Source organism: Cupressus sempervirens, chromosome 5 (assembly GCF_028749045.1).
Source record: "Cupressus sempervirens isolate cs-2001-9-10 chromosome 5, ASM2874904v1, whole genome shotgun sequence".
NCBI lineage: Eukaryota > Viridiplantae > Streptophyta > Pinopsida > Cupressales > Cupressaceae > Cupressus > Cupressus sempervirens.
Window position 1 is genome coordinate 894,356,803 of NC_143122.1, and position 26,746 is coordinate 894,383,548.

At 31.4% G+C, this 26,746-nt stretch overlaps 1 pseudogene across 1 annotated transcript; it reads right to left on the bottom strand.

The window, feature by feature from the left end:
• Nucleotides 1-1,249: 1,249 nt before the first annotated feature.
• LOC149558811 (LEAF RUST 10 DISEASE-RESISTANCE LOCUS RECEPTOR-LIKE PROTEIN KINASE-like 2.2) lies at nucleotides 1,250-3,840 on the bottom strand (annotated as a pseudogene). Its single transcript, XR_016365077.1, has 3 exons — nucleotides 2,974-3,840; nucleotides 2,674-2,742; nucleotides 1,250-2,551 (listed from the first exon to the last, which is right to left on the bottom strand). The product of XR_016365077.1 is annotated as an LEAF RUST 10 DISEASE-RESISTANCE LOCUS RECEPTOR-LIKE PROTEIN KINASE-like 2.2 (transcript).
• Between the last annotated feature and the right edge of the window lie 22,906 nt (nucleotides 3,841-26,746).

Sequence of the window (26,746 nt, forward strand, 5' to 3'; positions counted from 1 at the left end):
ATTATAGTGAAATTGTTAGATAAAATTTCAATGAAATTGTGTTGTTCATGAAAATTGTCACATTATCGTTTCTATAGTCTTGCTTTTCCTGAATTTTTTCACACAAAAAGACTATGCTTAAAAATGACAATAGCTAATAGAAAAAAATGAATTTATACGAAAAAGTGAATTTATATTTTTGAAGTGCATTTGATTCTGAAATTTCTTCATCTTGCATAGTTCCCCAGAAAGAAATTAATTCTAAAAGTGCTCAATACAACAAGGACTAACAAAAAATACCAATGTTAACAAATCATTCCACATACATCCCACAAACAATATTAGAAACATTAAAAATTATGATTACTGATTTTTAGATGTTTATATTATCTATGAAAATATTAAATAAATTAAACAAAATCAATATTATAAGATAAAAATATTATGTCAAAAAATAAATAATTAGCATTTTAATAAGAATAAAAAAAATTAACTGAAAAAAGTAATTAAATTACAAATTATAATAAATTACAATCAAGAAAATTGCATGAGTGTTTAGAAAGTAACAGTTTCGTCAGAAAAATATAAATATTGATGTTCCAGAAACATTACTGATCAAGAGAATTACATAAGTGTTTACAATGTAAGAGTTTCATCAGACTGGTCAAAAAGACTATATTCGCTTTTACAATCTTCAACATCTTTACAAGGCTCTTACTCCAATGGTTTGGTGCTGCAAATGCCTAATTGTAATTGAAGAAATGATCTATTGCACGTTATAGAAACATTAATAACTTGGCTATAACTCGTTGTAGATATATAACTTGGTTGACTTCCTCATTGAAATATTCATTACACAAAAAAATATTTTCAAGAACATTGAATTAGTCCGTAAAATATTTAAAATAAATTCAATCAAATTAGAAAAATATGAAATTACGTTGAACTAATCCTAGATGCAAAATCTGTTATGTTACCCCTTTCCAGAGCGTCCTGTAATTTACATAAATGCTTACTCTGAAAGGTGGTATAAGTTACTATTTTATGATTCATTTCTAGAAGGTATAAGTTTTACAATCTTCTGGCAGCGTTAAGATGATAGTTTAAACTGCCTACGTAGATTAAATAACAAGCCAATACGCTTCCAATGGTGACAGTTAAGATGAAGATGAGAAATGCGGCATAGACGATATGTTTGCGACCTTTGTAGATACTTATAAAAGAGAGGGTAAATAAAAAAAGTTGCAAACGGAGTAAACAGATCACAAAATTTGTGAACTCAAATAGGGATAATTCGTTTATATTGCAAATCTGAACCTTAAATTGCCTCTGTTATGAGGTCTTTACAATCATTGTAGGAAAGGCATTCTCCTCCGTGCATCCAATATGAACTAATAGATCACAGAACTAAAAAGCAGTGTCAGAACTAAGATTTTACATCTTGTGATCAGACATCACATGCTAGAAGATGATTCTGAGGCTGATGTTTGGACTGGTGTATCAACTGGAAAAGGTTGAGGGGGTATAACGATATCAACAGTACCTTCTAACATTTGAATCACTCTACTCATGGAAGGCCGGTGAGAATAGTTGTATTGTATGCACCACAACCCCAACATACTCAACTTCTTAGCTATAGTTTCATCTTCCTCGCCTGTTATATCTTCTCCTCTCAGGTTTCTAAATTCTCCCATTTCTACCTGTTTGAATGCCCATTCCGGATAGTAAAATTTGCTGGATCTGCTTCCTCTCATATCAAAGTTCTTTCTTCCGCCTACCATTTCCATGAGCAACATACCGTAACTGTAGACATCTGATCTATCCGTCACAGGTCCATTGCTTCTAGACCACACCTCTGGAGCCACGTAGCCAGGGGTTCCTCGAGCACCTGTTAGAGAAACATGGCTTTCTTCTCTATTTGTTAGTTTTGCCAGACCAAAATCCGCAACCTTTGGGGAGAAATTGGCATCCAACAATACATTATGAGGTTTTATGTCACAGTGCAAAATCCTATTTCGACATTCATCATGTAGATATGCAATCCCACGAGCTGTACCAATTGCAATTGAGTACAACTGTTTCCAATTCAATACATTTTTATCATCTTCGTGGATATATTTTTCAAGAGATCCATTGATCATGAACTCATAAATCAACGCTCTTTTAGACCCTTCCAAGCAATATCCTAGAAGTCGTACAAGATGCAAGTGGTGGATCCTTCCAATAGTAGCCACTTCATTCAAAAACTGAATTTGACTGTGTTTAGATTTATCAAGTGTTTTAACCGCTATAATACATCCATTGGGAAGCTCACCTTTGAAAACTGTACCGAAACCTCCTTGACCAAGTTTAACTGCAAAATTTTTGGTGTACCTTTTAATCTGACGGTAAGAATATCTTGTTGGAGTTCCTGCTTGTAAGAAGTTCTCAATTGAAGGAGGTGCAGAATCAAGGGGATCCATATACTCTCTAATGTCTTGCTCCTCTTGTTGCTCTCTTTTCTTTCTACTATTTCGTCTGTAAATGAAGATGATAGTGGATATAATGAAGACACCAGATATAGCGCCTACAACTGCAATGAAATACATGATTATTACTTCTAATGAACAAGGTATGGCACCATTATCCTTGATGGAAATTTTAAACAGACAATTAATTTTGAATAGAAAAAGCCGACAGTCTAAAGTAATTTACCTGTTACATACTTCAAGATCTTAGGCCATATTCTAGTCCACCATGTATCTTTGTAGGTTTTTAGTTTTTCTACAACAAAAAGCAAAATCATATAATAGAACTTTAAACTAAATAATGATTCTTTCTCTATTTTGTAATTTCCCAACCAAATTCAATGTCCTAAGCCAATTTTGTTTTCGAGATAATGTTCTAAGCTTTTCCTGAATTTGCTCTTTATTTTCTTTTCTGATTATAACTTTTGACAGGCCTTTTCATCACGCCTTAACTAATAATTATTAAAGTCAGAAGTATGAAACTTACTGCCGGAGCAGTTTTGTGCGTGGGGACCGTTGGAACAGATGCACACTGTGTAGTATTCATCAGAGGCGCTGTAATCATAATAATCGGTGCCGTAACCATAACAAATTCCTCCAGAGGCTTCGCAGGATGGGCACCCAACGCTCTCATTCCATGTGACATCGAATCCCGTCTGGAGGAGCTCCCTCAGATTCTTTTCATCACTGAAGTTGTAACTCTCGTTGCTCGGAATGATGACACCATATTGCTTTGAGCAACTTTCGTCACTTGATGTGGACAACTGAGAAGGAAGGAAGTAGCACAAAGTGTCATTGCGTCTGCATTCCAAACACTTGACGCGATGGAGAGTATTGCTGTACGAAGGTTCCTTCTCACAGATAAGAACGCTTCCCGATTTATATTTATCAGAAAGAGAAAACTCCAAATCTGACCAGTCGTGATTGTCCTCAACATAACCAATATAGTTTCGGTACTGTCACACGCAATCCGAATGGTTCTGTTTGTATAACTTGCCTTCGTGATCTCTCCAACTACCCTATACTCCCCTCCCCGACAGAACAGCGAAGAACCAGAAACAAAGAATACAGTGGTTTGATTCATTCTGCACCCAACCGTACCATAGGCGCAATCGTTGATAGGGTATTTGATGAGGGAATGGTTGCACATATAAGGAGAACAAGACTGATACGAAGGAAATGCGAAGACATGATGAGGGAACAAGGCAGCAGAGCATGATATAAGAAGAACCCGAAAGAGAATACATGAGAACCCCATGAAAAGTAAGTGATACTAGAACTTCTGTTGCAAAAGCAAGCTATGAATTCTGCAACACCTCCTCATGGTCTGATATTTGTAGAAGATGAAGCAAGGAAAGAGAAATAGTGATTGAAGAAGGGACGCAGAAACAGGGTGTCAAAAATGAGGAGAGAGATTACTTTTTTATCTTCCAATAATGAATATTTTTATTAATTAAATTATTTAAATCTATTATTAGCGAATTTGTTCTACTATTAAAGGTACGAATTTTCGATTGGAATCTTCCGAGGCCATAGGAAGAACAAGAAAAAATATTATAAATAAAAAACTGTCAAACATTACAAATGTTATTATTATTAGTCTCTGCCTATATAAATGTTTTTGTTTATCCTGCTAATTTGTGCAATCCAAAAAAAAAAAAAATTCTAAAGTTCAACAAACTTTATATTTTTAAATTAATTTATATTGATTTATTACCTTTTTCTAATTGGTCCGTTGCATTTTTGGTGGATTTATTTTATTTTCCCACTTCAGAAAATACAATATTTTCTAATATGCATTAATGAATTCATTAATTACAACTCTATCTTTCCCATATTTGTGACAAGTTCATTGTTAATTACAACTTTATCTTTTACATATTTGTCACAAGTTCATTAGATTTATAAAATAATTACAACTTCATCTTTTGCATATTTGTCACAAGTTCATTAGATTTTTAAAAAAGTCATGTTTTTATCTTCCACAACAAAAATAATGTCTTATCAATATTAATATCACATTAGTTTTAAAAATAGTTTTTAAAAATGTTAATATATTTTAAATTATTTTAAAAATTAGTTTTATATAAATCAATAATTGTTAATTAAATTTTTTAAAAATATATTATTGCTATTAAGAGTATATTCTAAAAAATTTAAATTTCTTGGTTAAAAATCTATTAATTCAGATCTCGTGATTTACAATACATTATTACGTTAAGTTGTATATTTTTAAACAATGGGTAGTCGCCACATTATTCTATAAAACTAAAATCTAAAATATTAATTAAAAATCTAAATTAAATTTGCTAAAATTTATAACTTCTCTTTTCAAAACCATAATTTTAAATATTACGTCCAGTTTGTTTCCCCATACTCCAGCTCTCAAAGAGCTCTTGTTTAATATTTTCAAATACACGCTTTTTTAACTGAATGAATAAAATGGAAGTCCAAGCTAAACAAAAATCCTCAACTTATATAGATGGAACAAATAACCTTATTATTATTATTTTAATAATGATAAAACATTAAATCAAAACATAAATTTATCATTTTCAATTTTAAAAAGAAACATCCGAAATTTTCCATATGCATACATATCACATCACGTAGGGACCCAATCCTTTGATCACGACCAACGTTGTAACCACTCAATACAGATTCAAAATCTCACTCAGGTTGATTTGTTTCCATCTCGTGACGATAAACATTTGGACCATTCTAATTCAAACTAATATTATAATATTGAACAATAGTAGAAACCGTGTCGAAAGTATGAATCAAGTCCAATTGAACTATTTCCATTTTTCAAAGCGGTCAGAATATGAAAATAAATTGTGGTGGAATATATAATGTTTTAGCTAAGTATTGATAATGGAAACATGTAAAAGAAAGGAAGACCGTGAACATCACGAAAGCAGATATTTCTTCAATAATGCGAAGGCCATTTTCAGATTCATTAAACCCAGTCTGTCACGACAAACATTGACTGTCATTTATTTTATTGCAAAGTCAAGTCTGAAGAAAATTAGAAAGGAAAGAAAATCTTAGTCATAAATAAAATGAAATGTTGCGGAAATAACCCGGCAAATGTGAATGGTGTTCCTCTGTCTTGTCTGTTCAATCAAACATCAACGGAGTGCGAAGTAGAATTACTAAAAGGTAAACAAGAGACTAATTAAATAATAGGAAGTGAGATAGGATAGTCGATGAAGACATATCATATTTCAACATTTTTTAATTTTTTAATATTTTTATAATTTTTAGTTCCGCTTATTTATAGGCAAAGTCTATAGTTTTCAATCACTATTTTGCATTAATCTTCATTTTGGTAATTGTGCTATTTACAAAATTTCACTGATTATACTATGGTCTAGCTCAAAACTTTCATTAAATGAATTTTTTGATTTTTATTGCTTTCTATTCTATTGGCTATGTCAATTTTTCCAAACAGACATTTTATTTTCTGGTCAAGGGAAATTTAACCGAAAATAGGATTCTAAAAATGGAATTTTGGCATTTGCTAAGAAAAATGACTGTCATTTTAGAATTCTTCATGCTGCTACATGTGTCCCTTACATTACATGTCTGATGACATATGTCATAACGCTATCCTAAATTCAATCCACCTCCCCACCACAATTATGGACGTAACTATTTTTCACAAAATAGTAAATTTGGTTGTATGATTTTCCACAATATTTATAGTGGAAAAGTCGTACTCAAAAGGGGACTATGGACACCTAAAGAAGATCCGCGTTTGATAAGTATAACACTCATGGAAAAGTTCAGTGGAGATCTCTTTCCAAAAAGCAGGTTGTGATTGGTTCTTTATTAATCTTTATAGATTTACAGTCCTCATCATTGTAGAATTAGGGTCAACATTATGCTTATAATCTTTATATTGCTTTAATATTTTAGGGTTTGGCTCATAGATTCATTCAATTCAAATTATTATATTTTGAATTGAAACAAGTTACTGCAAAATTAGAATGAAATCAAGAGAGTGCAGAACTATTTATCATGTCAATTTGTGAAGAGTTTCTATTAAAAAAAAAGATGAAATTAAAAGAATAAGAAAACAATTCATATTTCAAATGGCTTCACATATTCTTTGATTGTTGGAATATATATTATGAAAGATTGATAATTATATAAAAACTATTGACGTACTCATCTAAGTAAAAAAAATTATTAGTCAGGACATATATCATACTATACTCAGCCCCCTCTCTCATTCTCGGAACCTATCCCTCAACACATTATTATGAAGGAAAACATTCTCCAAGACACAAGATGAAATAGCATCCACTAGTTCCTTTCTTATTTCATCTGCACTGCTATAAATACCTTATAGGATTGAGTTCCTTATCTTGTAATCAGTGTATCTTGGTGCTATTAGCCTCCAATCTATGCATAAAGAAACTATACTAGGACATAGCAATTATTGGAAAAGATGTCGCAAGCAATCCCAATGGTTTTGTTTGTATAAATTGACTCTGTGATCTCTCCATCTACCTTATACCGCTCTCCAGGACAGAACAACGAAGAACAAGAAATATAAATTACAGTGCTTTGATTTCTTCTGCACTCAACCATAGGGGAGCCGCAAGGGTTGAATGGGTATTTGATTAGGGAATGGTTGCACATATAAGGAGAACAACTCTCATATGAAGGATATGCGAAGACATGATGAGGGAACAAGGTAGCAGAGCATATACGAAGAATGCGGAAGAGAATACATGAGAACCCCATAAAAAGTAAGTGATACTAGAACTTTTGCTGCAAAAGCAAGTTATGAATCTAAGATCTCCTAGTCTGAGATTTGTAGAAGAAGAAAAGGAAGGCAGGCACAAAAATACAGTCTCACTTGACCAAATGCAGTCGTATCAAGCAAGGAGAAATAGTGAGTGAAGGAAGAATGCAGAAACAACCAATCAAGAAAGACGTTGCTTGATCTCCAGACAACATGTACGGAAGACAAAGAAGAAGAAGAAGTTAAACATGATTCTTTTTCAGATTAATGATATACACATCATGAAGATCAAATACTAAGAATTTCAAAAAAAATTATGTTTTCATTTTTTTTGAAATTTAGTCAATACTACAATTTCTAGAAGGATAGCAGCATCTGTCCAAAAATCAACAGAGATATATTACTGTTTTTTCTTCCAGTAATGAAATATTTTTAATTAATTAAATAATTTAAATCTATTATTAGAGAATTTGTTGTACTACAATTGAATTTTTGAATGTCAAGTTGGAATCTCCCTAAGAATAGTGTTCGAGATGGAATTGCAGATTTGGGTCAATAGTGAGTCCAAAAAATATATACTCGCTGCTTTAATAAGGAGTGCAGAAAAGTAATGCGTTGGGAAGTAATTTATAGAATTGCTAAAAGGTGAAGAAAAAAATTAAAATAAAAAATAGGATGTGACATAGGATATTCAATGAAATTGCTTCGAATGTATACAAAAGAAATGAGAGGAGGGCAATGAATTTAGAGGCCAACCAGTACTTCGAAGATATCATACTTCTATATTTATTATTTTTATATGTTTTTATAGTTTTTCCTTTTCATAAATTATTAGGAGAGATTATAAGGAGTCGTAAATATTTTACATTTTATAGAAGCTTAGTGGCAATTTCCTATTGTTGAATTTAATTAGTACCATATTTATTTCACCTTCTTATACTTTTATTCTCTTGCTCCCAATATGAGTTGTTTCATGTTTTCTTAATTTCCATTTCTTTTTGTTTTGTCTCGATCTCTATTCAATGTGTATAGGATAATTCTTAAATGCAACTATACTTTGTAAATATACATGCATTTGACTTACTACATGCATAAGATTGGGATGGACTATGTTTTTTTCTAGGTTAGCCTAGAAGAATCTTGGAAATGGTATTGCTGAAACAATATGATATTAACAAGTTATATGTAAAAGTTTTCCCTTGTATGAATCTATGGAAAAGAAAGACAACTGAAAAAATAAAAATGTAGAAATAGCAACACAAGTGCTAGCATAACTATGTACCTCTATTTTGATTTTATTTTGAATACAATGAAGAACTAGTTGTTTGATGTACTATCCTCAAAATGAATGTTTGCATCATCTAAAAATATTTATATGAAGTTAAAATCAGCTCTCATTGGACTAATTTTCTCTCTGTCTCGATTTGCATTGTTTCATTTTCATCTTATCCTCCATCTCTATCTATATCAGAGCCAAAGGTTATTGGCCAAAGTTTGTTTAGAAAAATTTTCAAAGAGTTGAAGGGTTTTTCATAGTCAATCATGAAAGCTCCAAGCTAGAGCTTGACAAAACCACATATCCCATGCATCAATGGGAAAAAATATGATTATTTAGTAGTCACAATAAAGGAATTATTTTCTTGACAAGACTTATAGGATCTTGTTAAAAATTGATACCCAAATAAGGAAATACAACATTGTATAATGCACTGTCACAAGAAGTTAATGATTTATTGAAAGATAATAGAAATAAGGATTCAAAAGCTTTTTTTTCTATATTTGAAGAGGTTCATGAGAGTACAATTCCAAGAATTCCAACAAAAATATATCCAACCAATTCTGGGATATTTTTCAAATTGCCTTCCAAGGAATCAAAAAGTTGAACATAACCAAACTACAAATACTAACAAGATATTTTGAGACCATTCACATGAAGTAAATAGACACAATGGATTTGTTCTTCATTCAACTCATTGTGTTATTAAATTAAATTAGATCTCATACAGAGACACTTGAAAAAGAGAGAGTGGTCAAAATTATTTTAATATGTTGTCCTCGAAGATTTGACACTATTGTAGTGGGACTAGAAGAGACAAAGAATTTCTCACAATTTTTGATTAATGAGCTCCATGAATATCTCATTCCATTATAGTATGCATTCATATTTGTGTTCACCTATGAACACACTCTCCATTGGTGCAAGTTACTACTTTATGACTTTTATTGATGTGTTTTCGAGGAAAACATAAATCAACTTTCTGAAACATAAGGATGAAGCATTTGATTTTTTCATGAATTCAAAGCTCTTGTTAAGAAGCATGATGGGCACTATATCAAAGAATTGAGAATGGATAAAAGTGGTGAATACATCTCAAAAGAATTTTTGAACTTTTGGAAAGAAAATGGGAATCACAAGCAATTCATAACTAGATACAAACCTTAACAAAGTTGGGTAGCTGAAAAAGAATAAAACAATTGTAGAAATGCATAGAATTATGTCGAAAGCCAAATGTTTTCCAAATATGTTTTGGGTTGAAATTGTATCATGTCTAGACTATATAATAAATATATGCCCAAATACAAGTGTGAAGAATATGACTCTCAAAAAAAATAGACCCAAAGAAAATTAGTGTTGAACATATGAAAGTATTGGATGTGTTGCATATGATTTGTGACAAGAATTACACAACAAAGAAGAAAAATGTATGCTTGTTGGTTATAGTAATTGATCAAAGGTATGGGAACTATGCAATCTGATAATTTTGTTTTGAAATTGTATCATGTCTAGACTATGTAATAAATACATGCCCAAATATGAGTGTGAAGAATATGACTCTCAAAAAAGAATAAACCCAAAGAAAATTAGTGTTGATCATATGAAAGTATTGGATGTGTTGCATATGATTTGAGACAAAAATTACACAACAAAGAAGAAAAATGCATGCTTGTTGGTTATAGTAATTGATCAAAGGTATGTGAACTATGCAATCTAATAACCAATAAAGTTATAATCAATAGATATGTGCAATTCACAAAAGATGAATAATGTGATGGAACTTTGGATGAGACAACTAAAATGGAAGCCCACTTACCACACGAAGAGAAATGACCATTTTGTACATCAACAAGTACTCCTTCAAGTGTGACTCCTTTGATACCCATTCAATTTCAATCAAGTTGTCAAATTAAAGAATCATCAAGTATAAGGTCAGCCCCATGCGCACAAGTAAATACACAAATAAATATGCAACAAATACCATCTTCAATTAAAATTCTTAGTGTTTTTTCTTCAAGTCCATAATCTAAAATTTTGTGTGATATGTTAGGCCCCATAATGGAAAGCTTAAGGAGAAGAATATTTGGAATTTTAAGGGACATTTATTGGAAATACCCTCTACCTTTGTGAAGCAAAGAAGAAATCTAAAAATCCTAAGGTGAGAAAAAATAATTCCTTTCCATGGAAGAAACTCTTCTCATGGAAACTTCTTCTCTATAAGAAAAAAATGTGAATTCCAAAAAAAAGACACCTATTTCTTCCCCCCAAGCACAGTAAATTACAAAGGGGAATGAAGAGTTGAGCCCCAATTTGATAGATAAAAGATATAAGACTCTTCACTCTAGTTCTCCTGAAATGTGATTAAAGAAGTTGAGAATAAAGAAGAGAACTAGTTACGTGGAGGATAACCAAGATGATACCTAGGAAACCAAAGAGAAGTATTGATTTATGACATGGAAAAGGAGGTGTCTAAAGGAGGCCAAGAGGCATCTGACCTTGAGGATGAAGACTACAAAGAGAAAGACATGAAGAATACAAAAAATAAAATGTAGGAGGCTTAGGAGGAAGAACAATAGAGTTGAGTTGAGGTTGATTTGTGGTTGGAGGAACAAAACCATAGTAAATTCACTAGTGAAAAGGAGGACAAAAAGGTGCAAAAATCTACTCTCAACCAAGTGGATGCTAACATTGCTAAGCTAAAAGAGATGGAATATAACTTTATGAATCACATAGACAACTTTCAAAGAAAAATAAGTTCTTTGAATAATATGTATAGAGAGACTATAACCAACATAAAATTTGGCCTCATGGTGTCTAGCATTCATAGAATCCAACGAGAAATTATGAAAAGTCTATCTTTGGGATCTTTTCTAGCAAGAACAAACTGAAGAACGATGACAAGATGATCATGGATAACTAGGGCAAGGAACATGGTTTGGAGAATCTAACTAACTAAACTGAAGACCTCAATAAGCTCGTTAACGACTGACAAGCCATCAAGAATATCTAATTTCGGTGGCTTGGCTCTATGGGAGTCTCTCATTTTTTTATTGTTTCATATACTTGATTATTTCTAGTTTTTATGTTTAAAAATGTTATGTTAAAATTTTATGGGTTTATATTGTCGTGAAATCAATGTATTTTGTTGTTTTAGTTTTAGTTATTTCATAAACCTCTTGAGTAGTTATCTTTATATTGTTTTGGTTTATGGTTTAGGTGGTATTGTTAGGAACATGGTTATTCTGATAATTTATTTTAAGGGTTTGACATTTGGCTATTTTGACCAGTGATGTTCTAGCTTGTTGCTTTAGTGTCAATGCCCATGGCACTGCTTGTTGTTTTTAAAATGTTTTATGGGTTCAGGACCCTTCACCACCTTCTCTATCTAAAATGTCAAACTTATAATGTTTTTAGATCGTTGCCCAAAATCACCTTCAAATTAGTAGTAACACAACAATTTTGATGATAAGCCACAACTACAGTATATCTACAAGAAAAATATATCTTTTTTTTTGCATAAATACATATTTACACTATTAGTGGATCTTCTCACAATTATCACATCAATTTTAAAATGAATTAAAAAATGATAATAACAACCTAGATAATTTTAAAAATAGAACTCCACGCAAGTGAATTTACTTCAAGATTATGCAAAAAGTGTGTTGTGCTATAAACAATACAAACAAGACAAAACATACACACTCACATATACAAAATATATAATTGATTAAAATTAAACAATATAAAATATAATAAATTTTCACCAAATTTTGAACATTTTTTCTCCATTACATGTAATTTTTGGAGATAAAATAAAGAATTCAGATGAAAAATCAACAGATATTTTGAGAAATTGTAAAAAGAGTCAAACTTTCTTTTTCTCTATAATGCACTTGTTCCTAAAAAGTAATCAACACCTTTCAAAACTTTCTAATGAGTACATTGACTAGTAGATATAATATGGGAGACTTTCCTCTATACATCGATGATGGGTACTGTCGGGGAATGCTTTCAGGCGTGAACTTAATAGTGTTCATCACATTATTAGTTCAGTTTGACAGGGCTCTATTCCCACTGCATGTCATCCAAAGAGTGTTCTTCTGAATACACAGTATTTTTGTGTTCTTTCCTTTCGCCTCCACTAAAGTTAAAATTGAATCTGTCCTCCAGTGTCCCACAATCTCCCTATGAAAATGACCAAATTTAACATTCTTTTGACTAATAATTACAAAATATATGCAAGTTTGAAATGATATGAGTGCAGTATGAGAACTCCACAAATGAGAAATATATATAATATTATATTATAAACTCTTGAAGAAAGTAAAAGATCATGTGTGTTTGTGAGAGAGTGTGTGTGTTTACTATTAATATCTTGGATCACACTCTATAATCCATCATCAAGATGAGATAATAATCTAAACCACTGATACTAAACAAACACACACACACACACAAAAAAAAAAAAATCCAGAAAAAAGAATCATATTATAAATTTAGCTTTTAATTTTTATCTTTAAAAATAATAATAATTATTATTATATGTAATCTTAGTTTTCTAAAGTTATTTCTACTATTAATCATAATATATATAATTATAAATATAATCAAATAAATGTAGAGTTATATTTCTTCATTTTCATACTTCTATATAGATGCCAATCTACACAAACTAATAGAAAATAATCTATGGTGTATTAATTGCAATAGATTTTAGTTTAAAATGTGTTGTGTACAGCATGGATTATGTAACATTGTTCTATACAACTAATAATATCTATGCATAACACATAAATTACATAGGGACCATATCATTTTGATACTCGTGAAGTTATATAGAAATCAGCTAAACAATGCAAAACCTCTATATGAAATGTTTATATACATAAAATGTTTATATCTTTGAACATATATGAACAAATATAAGAAACTTATTAAATTTTAGAAATCTATTTGTAGTTACTCTCAAAATGGCATAAATTTACATGTTAAATTGTAGATGTTGTTGAAATCATAGAGATAAACTTCAAATTCTAAAATATATGTAACTAAGACATGATGAAACATATTTGTTTCATGTAAAATGGATCATTAGAAACTTTAAAGAAATCACAAATAGCATTTAAGATTCCCTTCTTTAACGCCCCACTAGGGAACCGAAAAGAAATTAACCTAAAGTTTCACTAAGTTTGTCAAAAATAAATAAATTTAAAAGATAATAACTTAACAAAAGCAAAATTAATATAGCAGAAACAATAACATACACATAAACACATACCATAAAATAGGTTACAATTCTTATGGGTCCAATGACATTGAATCACATTTAAGTTTAATTAATACTAAAACCAATAGATAACACATCCACATTAAAGAATAAATATAAGTAGAAATCCATTTAAACAATATAAAAATTATAGGATGCCACTTGGCATTAAAAAGAATGCACAATCATCCACTATACAAGTCACAGGGTATGAGAGGCTAAAAGAATATACATCATAAAATAAATACAACATTTGTTAAGATCCATTAGAAAAATACAATAAAATTAGAGTATAACCATCCATCATATAAATACAATATCAGATAGAAAGTAACATCCTTACAAACATCCCCAACAATAACATCCAATGGTTAGATCTCAATGTTATAAGAAAATGCACTACCACCCAACCTTGTGAAACCCATAAAGGTCCACTCCCACTACCCTAAGGAGATAGTGTCAAGTCCCAAACAAGACAACAAACTCAAAAGTCAAAACTAACATCTAGGTTCAAGGAATCACCTAAAGAAAACTATCTCAAAGGATACCAAGACACAAGTATCAACTAATCCCATACGCACCACAGACATGTAGGAAATCTACTATCAAGTGGGAAAGTGTCATCACATGAGGCAAATCAAAGGTTACCATGGTAGTCTTTTAATACTTCAGACCCCTTGGTGCCCCTATGCAACATCAATATCCTTTTGTACAGATAAGACATACTACAAGTGAGCTCGAAGGTTACCACGATAGTCTTTTAATACTGCGGAACCCCGACTGACTTTATGTGGTACCAATGTCTTATTAATTTATTTTAAACCAATTTAATTAAATGTTATCACTCATTAAAAATAACCTACAATGGGTTACCTGCCAACCTCTTTAGGCACTCGGTCTCCATTGCAAACCACTTCCCAACATGACATATAGAAAACCTACTCTAAGCTCAACAAAAGTAGAAGATTTGAAATGACTATAAACCATGCATTAGTTTTTTAGCAAGCAACTAGAAAGCACTTCAATATTACTGATCATAATCACATATTTGACCAATATGGTCATCCTAATAGATGATCCAAAATCAAGTACACATAAAAAAAAATTGGTATAGCTCTGATACATGTAAGAATTTACCTTAGGGAGAAATCACCCAAGATCAAGGAACTCAAGCACAAGCACAAAATTAACCAATAAAGTATGATGAAAAATCACCCAAGATCAAGGAACTCAAGCACACACACAAAATGAACCAATAAAGTATGATAAGAATAACAATATCAAAATGAATAGATGTGCTATTATGTTATGTTATGTGTTGTGTACATACACACTAGGAGTGCATGTATATAAAGGCCTCTAAGATGCATCTAGAATGTCTACTAGGAGATAAGCATGAAAACTAAGCACACATCCACTAGAAGTGGGTTATCCTCCATTATGCACGAGAGGATAAGTATGACAAGGTGTATCTCGTATAGAGATGTTGTAGACACCATGTGCATAAAAGAGTTGCAAACTCCTATGTTGTCAACAAGACAACTCATATGAGTACACATATTCCTAGGTATCAACTAATAAATAATAAAATAATGCATTAACCTAAGTAAAATTAACTAAAGTGTTAATAGTAAACACTTATTTACACCAACACCCCCCCAGGTGCAACATAGGGGAATGCACTTAAGCTCACAAAATGCATGATGGGTCCCAAATACGAGGCCATTTTAGGTACGCATCTACAAAATGCAATGCAATCTCTCATAAAGTGGAGAATGAGGGAAAACCTCATGGGAAAAACCCTCCCCCAAAAAGAGAGATAAGTACAATAAAGAAGATGCATGAATGGATGGAGTAATCAAGAACTCTCCATTATGACATACATCATACATATACAATAGAGAATCCCTCCATGAAATCCCACCTATAGTGAAGGATCTCCTAATGATGAGTGCTTGAAGACAAAGGAGAATCCAATGCCTACAAACAACATTTCTCCCTTTAGGAAGAAGATACACCAACTATAGGTGCAAGTAAGCTTCCCACTGTGGATAAGAAGATGGAAGAGGGATCCATATGTAGTATGTGGTGGATGTGGCCTTTGAAGTCTATGCATATGTCGACAAGTCTTTAATGACTAAAGATGCCACAAACCACTCTGGTGAATGTCCACAAGAAGGTGGCAAACAAGGAAGCATGTCCATGTATGATAATGAACCAAGCTCCAAAGATGATGGAGAATCCTTATAAGAAGATGGAGGAAGAGAAGAAATGTCACCTCCCCTCAATGATGGATGCACACCCATAATAGAAGCTCCTTGATGACTAAAGATGTTGCACCATGAAAGCTGAATGATGGTCCTCCTTGTAGGAAGAAAAGGTGTCATAGGTGTAGAAGAGGACACTCCCCAACTAATAGGAAAAATCCTTAGAAAATAGAACATCTGAGGAAACTAGAATGTAATCTCCAAAGATGGATATGTCTCCTCTAAAATGAAAGATTTCTCCTCCAACTGATGCAAAGATGTGTCCATAATCATGTCAGTCTCTAAAGAAAGATCAAGTGGGTGAGGGTCAGAGTGTGCCCTCACAAAAACTGAAGAAGAATTGTCCTCAAAAAAGAGAAGATTGATGTCATTGATGATGTCTCCAACATCTTCAATGTATGCCGTCATGCACAACACTGCAATGTCTAGAAGGAAGTCATCCCATGAAGATGAAGTAGAAAGACATGGTGTTTCCTACTACATTGAATCAGGAGCATCTATGGCTGGAACTAGATCAATAGAAGAAACAAGAGTATCAAGAGGTATGATCTCATCTGGAGTTGCAGATACCATAATTGGAGCGCCTAGTGCTAGAATGTCCTCTGGGAATTGAGGGACTCATGGATCTTCATATGCTTCCCAAAGACACATCCAAATGTCATGTGGAAAAATCACCATACTAAGACGAGAAAAAGACTCCTTACTCATATTGTTATACAAAAAGTGAAGAAGATGAGAAAGATGTTTCCAATTAGGCTTAGGTGGCAATATCTTCAAGTAGAGATAAGGAAATGCTTCCTGATGTTCTCTTAGATAATCAAGTTTTAAAGCACTCCATTTGTGATACTTCCTCATTGTCAATTTCAGTCTTAATCCAAATTGACATGTGTGACAAAACTCCATGAGATCAATCAATGAACCCCCTTTAATGCATGATTTGGCACTTTATAGGTAGTGCATTTACAATGGGCCACTTGCCAATTTAGGCCTTAGTGGACTTTTGATTTTGTTGTTTATAACTACCTTTTGTGGTTCAAATCTAGTACTAAGCACTGTATCTTAGATGTAAAACAATTTTGAAGATTAATCAAAGTAATACAATGTAGAGAAGGACCTAAATCTAAAGGTGATATTTCTGTCCACACAACCCTATAATTTGATTGCAAATTTGGAAAGTAGACAAAAAAATTAAACACTTTCAAAAAAAATGGAACTTGAAAATGTGCCCAAATGAGTCCATATAGAGTGTTTGAAGTTTCAAAATGTAGGATTAGATAGGTATAGTTGCCAAAAGATGCAATTTTTGACAAATCTATGCACCAAAACTAGAAAAGAATAACATCACTAAAATTTTTAGGAAATTATACCTAAGGAAAAAAATTGCACCTAATTTGGAGTCTGGATGACTGAGTTATGACCTCCCAAAGTTGGATTGTCAAATCAAAACTAAATCTGGAGAGGGGTCTACGTAGAAAACTACGATGTTAAATTTGATGGTCAAACAACCATCATAGTAGTGTATTCTAGGCTACAAATTATGGTCAAACAACTGTCAATTTTAACATAGTATTTGGCCAACATCAGTGAAAAAAAGCCCTTGGGTGACATGGTAGTGATGTTAGTAATTACATCAGTAGATGATGTGGTAGTGTATGGATATATGGTCAAGATGACATGTCTTGTAGGTCTAGATGATATGCATGCTGACATGGATCCATGTTGTCTATAGGTGGTGATGTGGATCAACCTAGTTGTCACTGCTAAGATGTCTGTTGCTTGCCCACGTGGTGGGGTCCTATAAAGGACACATGGCGCTCTGATGTAATGTAGACGTGGAAATGAAAAATAGTCAGAGCCATTGCCAAAGTAGATGAAAAAAGTGGTGGGGGCTAGAAAAAGAGGCATACGACAATCGACAAAGGTTTCAATGCGCTGCGCCAAGAAAATATTGCAACGGTGGCCAGACTTTGAATGGCATTGGAAGGTATTACATTGTTGAAGTGGATTAGCCACTAGGAGATGTAGTGAATGGTGGCCTGGGAATGGAGTCTAGCAATGGATGATTTAATCCCACATGTGGTGGGTTTGTGAACTTTGTGATGTTTAAAATGTAAGGCTTGCGGGTGATTAGACAAAGCACAAAGCCACCTGTGTTATGTGAAGCTAGAATTGATGCAAAATTTTCCAAAAAAATGTGTGGTCATTGCTAGTTATTGAATGTTGTAGCAAAAAATAAAGAGGAATATTCTGGATTAACAATGAATATTCAATATGGGGGCTGGCATTTCACCACATAGTTCTTCCAAAAAAAATTTCTCTATAGGCCTAGTAGGCCGAATTTTGTTTTTGAAATAATGCTTTGGAAATGGAAGAGAAAATTATAGATCTGAAATTCAATTAATCAAATCTAAAATGATCATACCAAATTTGCAAATCAGGTCTTTAGGTGCTAGTTTGCAAAAAAAATTGCCTCAAATTTGACTATGGCCCAGGGTAGGAAAATTTATAGTCAAATTTTATTGAATTGATGTTTTGGATGTAATGGTGAGGTCCACTTTGGTTCTAGATGCTCCCAATGACTGTGATACTCTAGATTTGAGTCGAGGTCCTCCTAGAGCTAAAGTAAGAAAATGGTCTCCAATGTCTATGCGAAGAGAAATCCCCTCAGCTCTAATAGCATGTAAGAATTTGGTATAGCTCTGATACCAAGTAAGAATTTTTCTTAGGGAAAAATCACCCAAGATCAAGGAACTCAAGTACAAGAACAAAATGGACCAATAAATTATGATCAGAATAAAAATATCACAATGAGTTGATGTGTTGTTATGTTATGTGTTGTGTTGTATACATACACACTAGGAGTGCCTATATATAAAGGCCTCTAAGATGCATCTAGAATGTCTCTCAAAAGAGCTAGGAGATAAGCATGACAACTAAGTACACATCCACCAAAAGTGGATTATCCTCCATTGTGCATGACAGAATAAGTATGATAAGGTGTATCTTGTATAGAGATGTTGTAGAAACCATGTGCTTAAATTAGATTTTAACTCCTATGTTGTAGACACCATGTGCATAAAAGAGTTTCTAGCTCCTGTGTTGTCAACAAGATAACTCATATGAGTACACATACTCCTAGGTGTCAACTAATAAATAATAAAATAATGCATTAACCTAAGTAAACTTAAGTAAAGTCTAAATAGTAAATACTTATTTACACCAACAAAAATCCACATAATAACATGACATCACCAAGAACATATCACATAATGACCTTAGTCCTATACAAGCAACTGGAAAGAAATCAAAAAATAACTGATCGAAGACTCAAAGGTTATCTTAGGAAAGACACATAATTCACTTGAGTTCTACACAAGAACTAGAAAGCGTATCAATATATCTAATCAAACTCATCAAAGCACACACATGACACATCACCATGGTTGGGTATAAAAAATGGTAATCAAAACATCATCATGACATAATAGAACAATAATCCCAAGCCTCTGGTAAACATCCTGACTAGCCAAAGCTAAGTCAACCCTAAAATCGAACATCAGTAAACCACATGTCATAAAGATTACATACAAAACTCATATTCATAATTCATAAGGTTTTGAAAACACCAAGGCTTAATTTTTTACTTATAAGATTTCAAGTTTTTGTTTCCATTTCCAAGTGTCATAAATACTAAGTTAAACCTAAAACCCAACATGAGATACATCTTACATTTCATCAGAAGTTTAACAATTTTTTCTGTAGATCATATGGTTTTCAAAACACAAAAGTTTGATAAACAATCAAGGTTTTAGTTTTCATTTTCATTTCCAAAAATTACAGTAGCTAATGTTTTTTTTATCTCAATCAAGGTTTCAATTTCCATTTCTCTAGTTACCACTGATTTCACTAGAATCCCAGATGACTCAAACTAACTCATATAAAGTTATTTCAACATTATTTCATAGTTAAATTTGTTATTAAGCATAAGAGTTCACTAACCATACACATTATAGTTTTTGTCTTATTAAAGTAAGATAATTAGTAGGGTTTTGTGTCATAAAATCCACCTAGTGTTATAAATCACTTTCATATAAAAAGTTGCACCAACAAACAATATTCTAATTTAACCAATTTTTCCAACTTCACAAATAACACTTTATTGTACAATTTTATTTTAACAATAATTTAATTATAGACTTCAATTAAATATTATTACAATTAAAATTAATAATCATTAAATTATTAAATATATTATTTTATAAATTTATTAATAAAATAATCTCATATTAAATTATTAATAAAATAACTATTAAAATTATAATAATGAATTATTATTATTATTATGTAATTACATTTAATATTTACCAAATAATAAAAAAATTAATATATTTAAACACATTTACTAAATTATTTTAAAAATTAAAAAAAACTATTATATATATATATATATATATATATATATATATATATATATATATAAAGAAAAGTGTTAATGATGGCCTGTCGGCTAGGCGGCAACACTTTTGCAGCAATAGTACATGCTGCACAATGGCAATACCAGACCATCGCCAAAGAGAAAGGAGACTAGGGGAAGAAAGGGGGGCAAGGGGTCTAGCCCCTACCCACCTAATTTACTTTTATTTTTATAAAAATTTAAACAAAACAACAAAAAACCCCTACAAAGAAATAAATCACATTGATAATCTTCATTTTTTAAATTTTAAATTTTAATAATTATCACATTAATTATAAATTACTATGCTAATTATTTAAATATATATATTTCTGATCATTTTTCCAAAATAAATCTAGTATACATCTAGACCAAACAGTAAAAAATCTATATAGCAAAGTTGATTTTCTTTTCAAAACCCACATCCCAACTAAAGTACCCAACTATTAAAATTAACAGAACAAGGGTTTCAAAACTCCATTCCTCAAACACACATAGCTTTGATATGAAGATAAATTAAGATTCAGAATAGGGTTTCATCAATGATATCAAACAAATCTACTATTATTCGAGAACAGATCTATCCAAACATGAAGTAGATAGAAAATTGGAAGATGGAAATTTTAATGCATAAATTAATCATAAGATTCTAGCTAAATCTAATGCTAACCCACAATCCTGCGAAGAACATGACAAAACCACTTTCTTCTGAAAGCTTCCTTCTTTGAATATTGCATCTCGAAATCCTAGTCCTTGAAAAATGAGCTCTAGATCTCTAATAAAGAGTTCTCCCCTTATTTGGGGCTCTAATTATGCAATCATGCAAGAAAACTCACTGATCAATTTCTTTTGATGTTTTATTATCTTTTACATTTTCATGCACACTTTTAGATATTTAATTACAAAATATATTTATTTAAATAATTAGCTTTCTCTATTTATTTAATTTTCAAAGTATTTTTGATAAAAATATTTATTAATTTAAGTAATAATAATATTTAGCATTTATATAAAAATGATCTCCTAAATAAATTATTATTAAATTAAATTAATATTATTATGCTCCAAAATTAGAACTTTAACTTTATCTTTAAATTTTATTCTTTCATTTAATTTATTCATGAGACATTTTTAATAATATATTTATGAACTTACTTAATAACATTATTTAGAGTTAATTATTAAAATAAAACTCCTAACTAATTATCATTCAATTAAATAAATATAGTTATGTCAAAAAATAGAACTTTAATAAAATCTTTTAAATCTATTTTTTTATATAATTAATTTCTTAATTAATTAAATATATTTAAATATCAAATTTCTTTATCAAATTTCTATTAAATTAAATCATTAAATCATCTACCAATTTGATTTAATCATAACTAAAAATCACAACAAATCCACAAAACAAAATACAACAACTCAACCAAAGACAAAGAACCCAATCAAACTCCAATGACAAAATCATGAATTCATGTCACTCGACGAATTGGATTGGTAAACTAACTTAGATATTTGTCATATTTTCTAGAACAATTGGCTTAATGTTTAGGATTCAGACTCAAGAGTCATCTCCCCACTTATACTATTGAAATACTGTGATAAGGTACACTCATCCTGGCAATTCAGAGAGGTCGATACCTAGTAACTATAATCTACATTAAATGCATGCATGTACATACATATATATTCTAAACTAAATAGTCAATGAGAGGAATTGGTACATCATGTAGATTCCAACTAGAAGGTGATTATTACTTCCTTCCTTAACCATATAAGAAATGTCATACATAAAGTAAAACAAACAAGTACACCATACACATGCAAGTATGGGGTAAGTAAACATATAACTACATATAAATCATTTATCTAACTTAATCATCATGAGATAACTAAAATCACTAACTGAACATACATATAGTATCATCAAAATGATTAACATATGCACATGATATAACTTAAATAATCAAGTAACTCATCACATATATTAATTAAATATGAAATACAATTAATCAATTCTGGTAACCCAACACCGCTAATCATAAAACATAATCATAGAATAGACCTAAAAGAATCTAGTCAAAACAAATCAGAAAAGTCAAGTAGGGGTAGGCATTACATCCATTCCCCCTAGACTTAGGCTTTCTCCTAGAAGCCTACTACAATGATTAGGGAAACTAAAAGTCAAAGAATACTATCTATAATATCACACAAAAAGCTCATTTAAGAAATTAGTACAAATAAGTTAACTATGTATACACTTTCAGTCACCTAGAGCTATATGATTCTAGTTTAATAATAAACCAAAAACCATATTGATCCAACATTCATCTTTTTAACAAATACTAAAATAGATCCCCTAAAACACTCCAAACAAAAGATCAACATCTCTAAATCTATCGAAAAGATAAAAGTTATAATGTGTAAGCGTAAATTGAAAGTCAAGAGCAATAGAAATGCTCACAAAATCAAACAAAGGCATACCACCTTAAAGCATAATCATAAGAAAATATGTCTGAAATCCAACATCACAAGTTTTTCCTTTTTCTATGTTTCAAGTATCAAGTCTAAAGTTTCAAGTTTCAAGTGTTCAAGTTTGAAGCTTCCAAGTGTTAAAGTTGCAAAAAATGTACATAACACTACTTAGGTTTCATTTTAGTTCAACTTGTTAACAACTTGTGGCATTCCAATATATCTAGAGCTCCCAATGTAGAAACTTAGGCTCTAATACTAGATGTAATGCCCCACTAGGGAATCCAAATGATATTAACCTAAAGTTTCACTAAGTTTGTGAAACATTTTTTTAAAATATCATAACTTAACATCAACATAATTAATATAGTGGAAGCAATAACATACACATAAACACATACCATAAAATAGATTACAATTCTTAAGGGTCCATGACATTGAATCACATTTATGTTTAATTAATACAAAAACCAATATATAACACATCCACATTAAAGAATAACTATAAGTACAAAGCTATTTAAACAATATAGAATTACAAGATGCCACTTGGCATTAAACATAATGCACAACCATCCACTATACAAGTCATAGGGTATGAGAGGATGAAAAAATATACATCATAAAATAAATACAACATCTCTTAAGATCCATGAAATAAGATACAATCTAATTAGGTCCAGTTTGTTTGCTAGAATAGGAATAGGAAATGTATTATCTATCTAGTACCCCAAATAAAAATAGAGAATAGGAAAACATATTCAAATTTCGCCCCTAAAATGAGAATATGTCCATTCCAAAAAATAGTTTTTATTGGAATGGGCCATTCCTATTCCCAATTTTATTTTTTTTTGGCTATTTTTTTCTTCAAAATTTCAAAGCTCCCAAGGTTGCATGCTACGTCACCCCCCCCCCCCCCCCCCCCAATGCCCTCAATATAGTAAAAGGCCTCTACACTTGAAGGAGGGGCCCCACCTTGATGCAGATGTTTCACCTGGGCAATTTACGTATAGAATCTGGCTTCCCCTTCATTTTTAAAAAAAAAAATTTAAAATTTTTTTCTAACATTTTTGTTTTTAAAAACCTTTTCTTTATTATATCTATTTGTTAAAAAAAATGAAATAAATTATATTTCTCATTAACTTCAATGAATAAAATATAAATGAAAATAAATTAACCAATTTACCATTTTTGAAAAAATTAACCAAAAAATAATAAAATAAAACAAAAAAATTTAAGGGAAATATTTTTAAAAGTATAAAATTTAACCTTATTCATTTTCCATTTTTGTACAACCAAACAATAGATTAACATATTCCCATCGAATTCCAAGTGAACCAAATAGGATTGGAATTGCCCTTTTCTATTCTTGTTCTCCATTTCCATTCCTATTCTAATTTTCTATTTTAATATCCCTATTCCTATGCCAACAAACAAGCAAGCCCTTAGAGTATAAGCATCCATCATAGAAATACAAGATTAGATATAAAGGAACATCTCTACAAACACCTCCAACAATGGCATCCAATGGTCGGATCTCAATGGTATAAGAAAATGCACTACCACCCAACCTCATGAAACCCAAAAAAGGTCCATTGCCACTGTGCTGAGCATATAGTCTAATGTCCCAAACAAGAAAACAAAGTCAAAAGTTAAAATCAACATCTAGGTTCAAGGAATGACCTAAAAGAAAACTATCTCAAAGGTTACAAAGACACAAGTATCAACTAACCCTAGAGGTAGCATAGACATGTAAGAAATCTTCTATGCAAGTGGGAAAGTGTCATCACATGAATCAACTCTAAGGTTACCATGGTAGTTTTTTAATATTTTAGAACCCCTAGTGCCTCTATGTGTCATCAGTATCCTTTCATACAAACAAGACATACTAACAGGTCAGCTCTAAGGTTACCACAGTAGTCTTTTAATATTCTGAACCCCCTAGTGACTTTCTATGGTACCAATATCTTAGTAATTAATTGTACACCCATTTAATGAAATGTTATCACTTATTAAAATAACCTACAATGGGTTGCCCTCTAGCCTCTTTAGGGCCTCGACCTCCATTGCAAGCCACTTCCCAACATGACATATAGAAAACCTACCGTAAGCTTAGCAAAATTAAAAGATCTGAAATGACTATAAACCACAAATCAGTTCTTAAACAAGCAACTGTAGAGCACTTCAGTATTACTGATCATAATCATAGATTCCATCAATATGATCATCCTAACATGATTGATACAAAATCAATTACACATAAACCAAATCCACATCATAAAATGACATCACCAAGAACATATCACATAATCACCTCAGTCTTATACAACAAATTGGGAAGCAATCCAAAGATAACTAATCTAAGACTGAAAGGTTATACCAGGAAAGGCACAACATTCACTTTAGTTCTACACAAGAAATAGAAAGTGCATCTAAATATCTGATCAAAATCATCATAGCACACACATGACACATCACTATGTTTGGGTATAAAATATCATAATCAAAACATCAATATGACATCACAGAACAAAACTCCCAAGCCTTTGGTAAGCATCCTGACTGGCCAAACCTAAGTCAACCACAAAACCCTACATCAGTAAACCACATGTCATAAAGAGTATATATAAATGACATTATCATAATTCATAAGATTTTGAAAATACCACGGTTTAATTTTCACTTATATGTTTTCTATTTTTCATTCTCATTTCCATGTGTCATAAATACTAAGTCAAACATGAAACACAACATGAGATACATCATATGTTTCATCATAATCTTAACAACTCTTTACATAGATCATCTAGATTTCAAAACACAAAAGTTCAATAAACAATCAAGGTTTTAGTTTTCATTTTCATTTCCAAAAATTGTAGTACCTTATCTTTTCAATCTCAATCAAGGCTTCAGTTTCCATTTCTCTAATTGCCAGATTCTCTATGGTTTTTGAGTTCACTATAATTCCTGATGATTCAAACTAATTCATATAAAGTTTTTTCAACATTGTTTTTGTAAGAAATGATAAGATTGAGCAAGGAACAAGAAACAATCCAAGTAAGTGAAGTGTGAAACAATGTTACCATGAGATAAGAAAAATCCAAGAGCATACACCAAGATGGTTCAACAATGGAGACAAGGATTTATAAGGGGAAAGCAAAGAAAACCCCTTGTGAGTATTATGAATGAAGGCAAATGCCTAGAGAAAAGAGAGAGAGAGTGTTGGAGCAAAATAGCTCAATACAATAACATCAAAGTGATGAGAGTAAAGAAGAAAGAAGGAGGAGCATCTCTTATAAAGAGATGAGAAAGGAGTTGCATGTGTAACTCCCATTTCTATGAATGCCACATTCATAATAGGTGTGTGCAAAGTGTCACAATCCTCTTAAGGATGATAAACTAAATTCCTTAATAAAGGAATTATAAAAATGAGTTTTCCTCACATGTGGAATAAAGGACAAACAATGACATGTCCTCCACATATCTACAATAGGACAAACTACATTTAGGGATCCTTGGAATATCCCAATTAATACATCCAAGGGAAGATTAACCTTTCTAACAGTTTCATAGTTCAATTCATTATCAAACATAAGATTTCACTAACCATACACACTACAACTTTCATCTTATCAAAGTAAGACAATCACTAGGCTTTTTGTGTCATAAAATCCCCCTAGTGTTATAAATCATTTTCATATAAAAATTGCACCAACAAACAAAATTCCAATTTAACCAATTTTTCCAAGTTCACAAATCACACT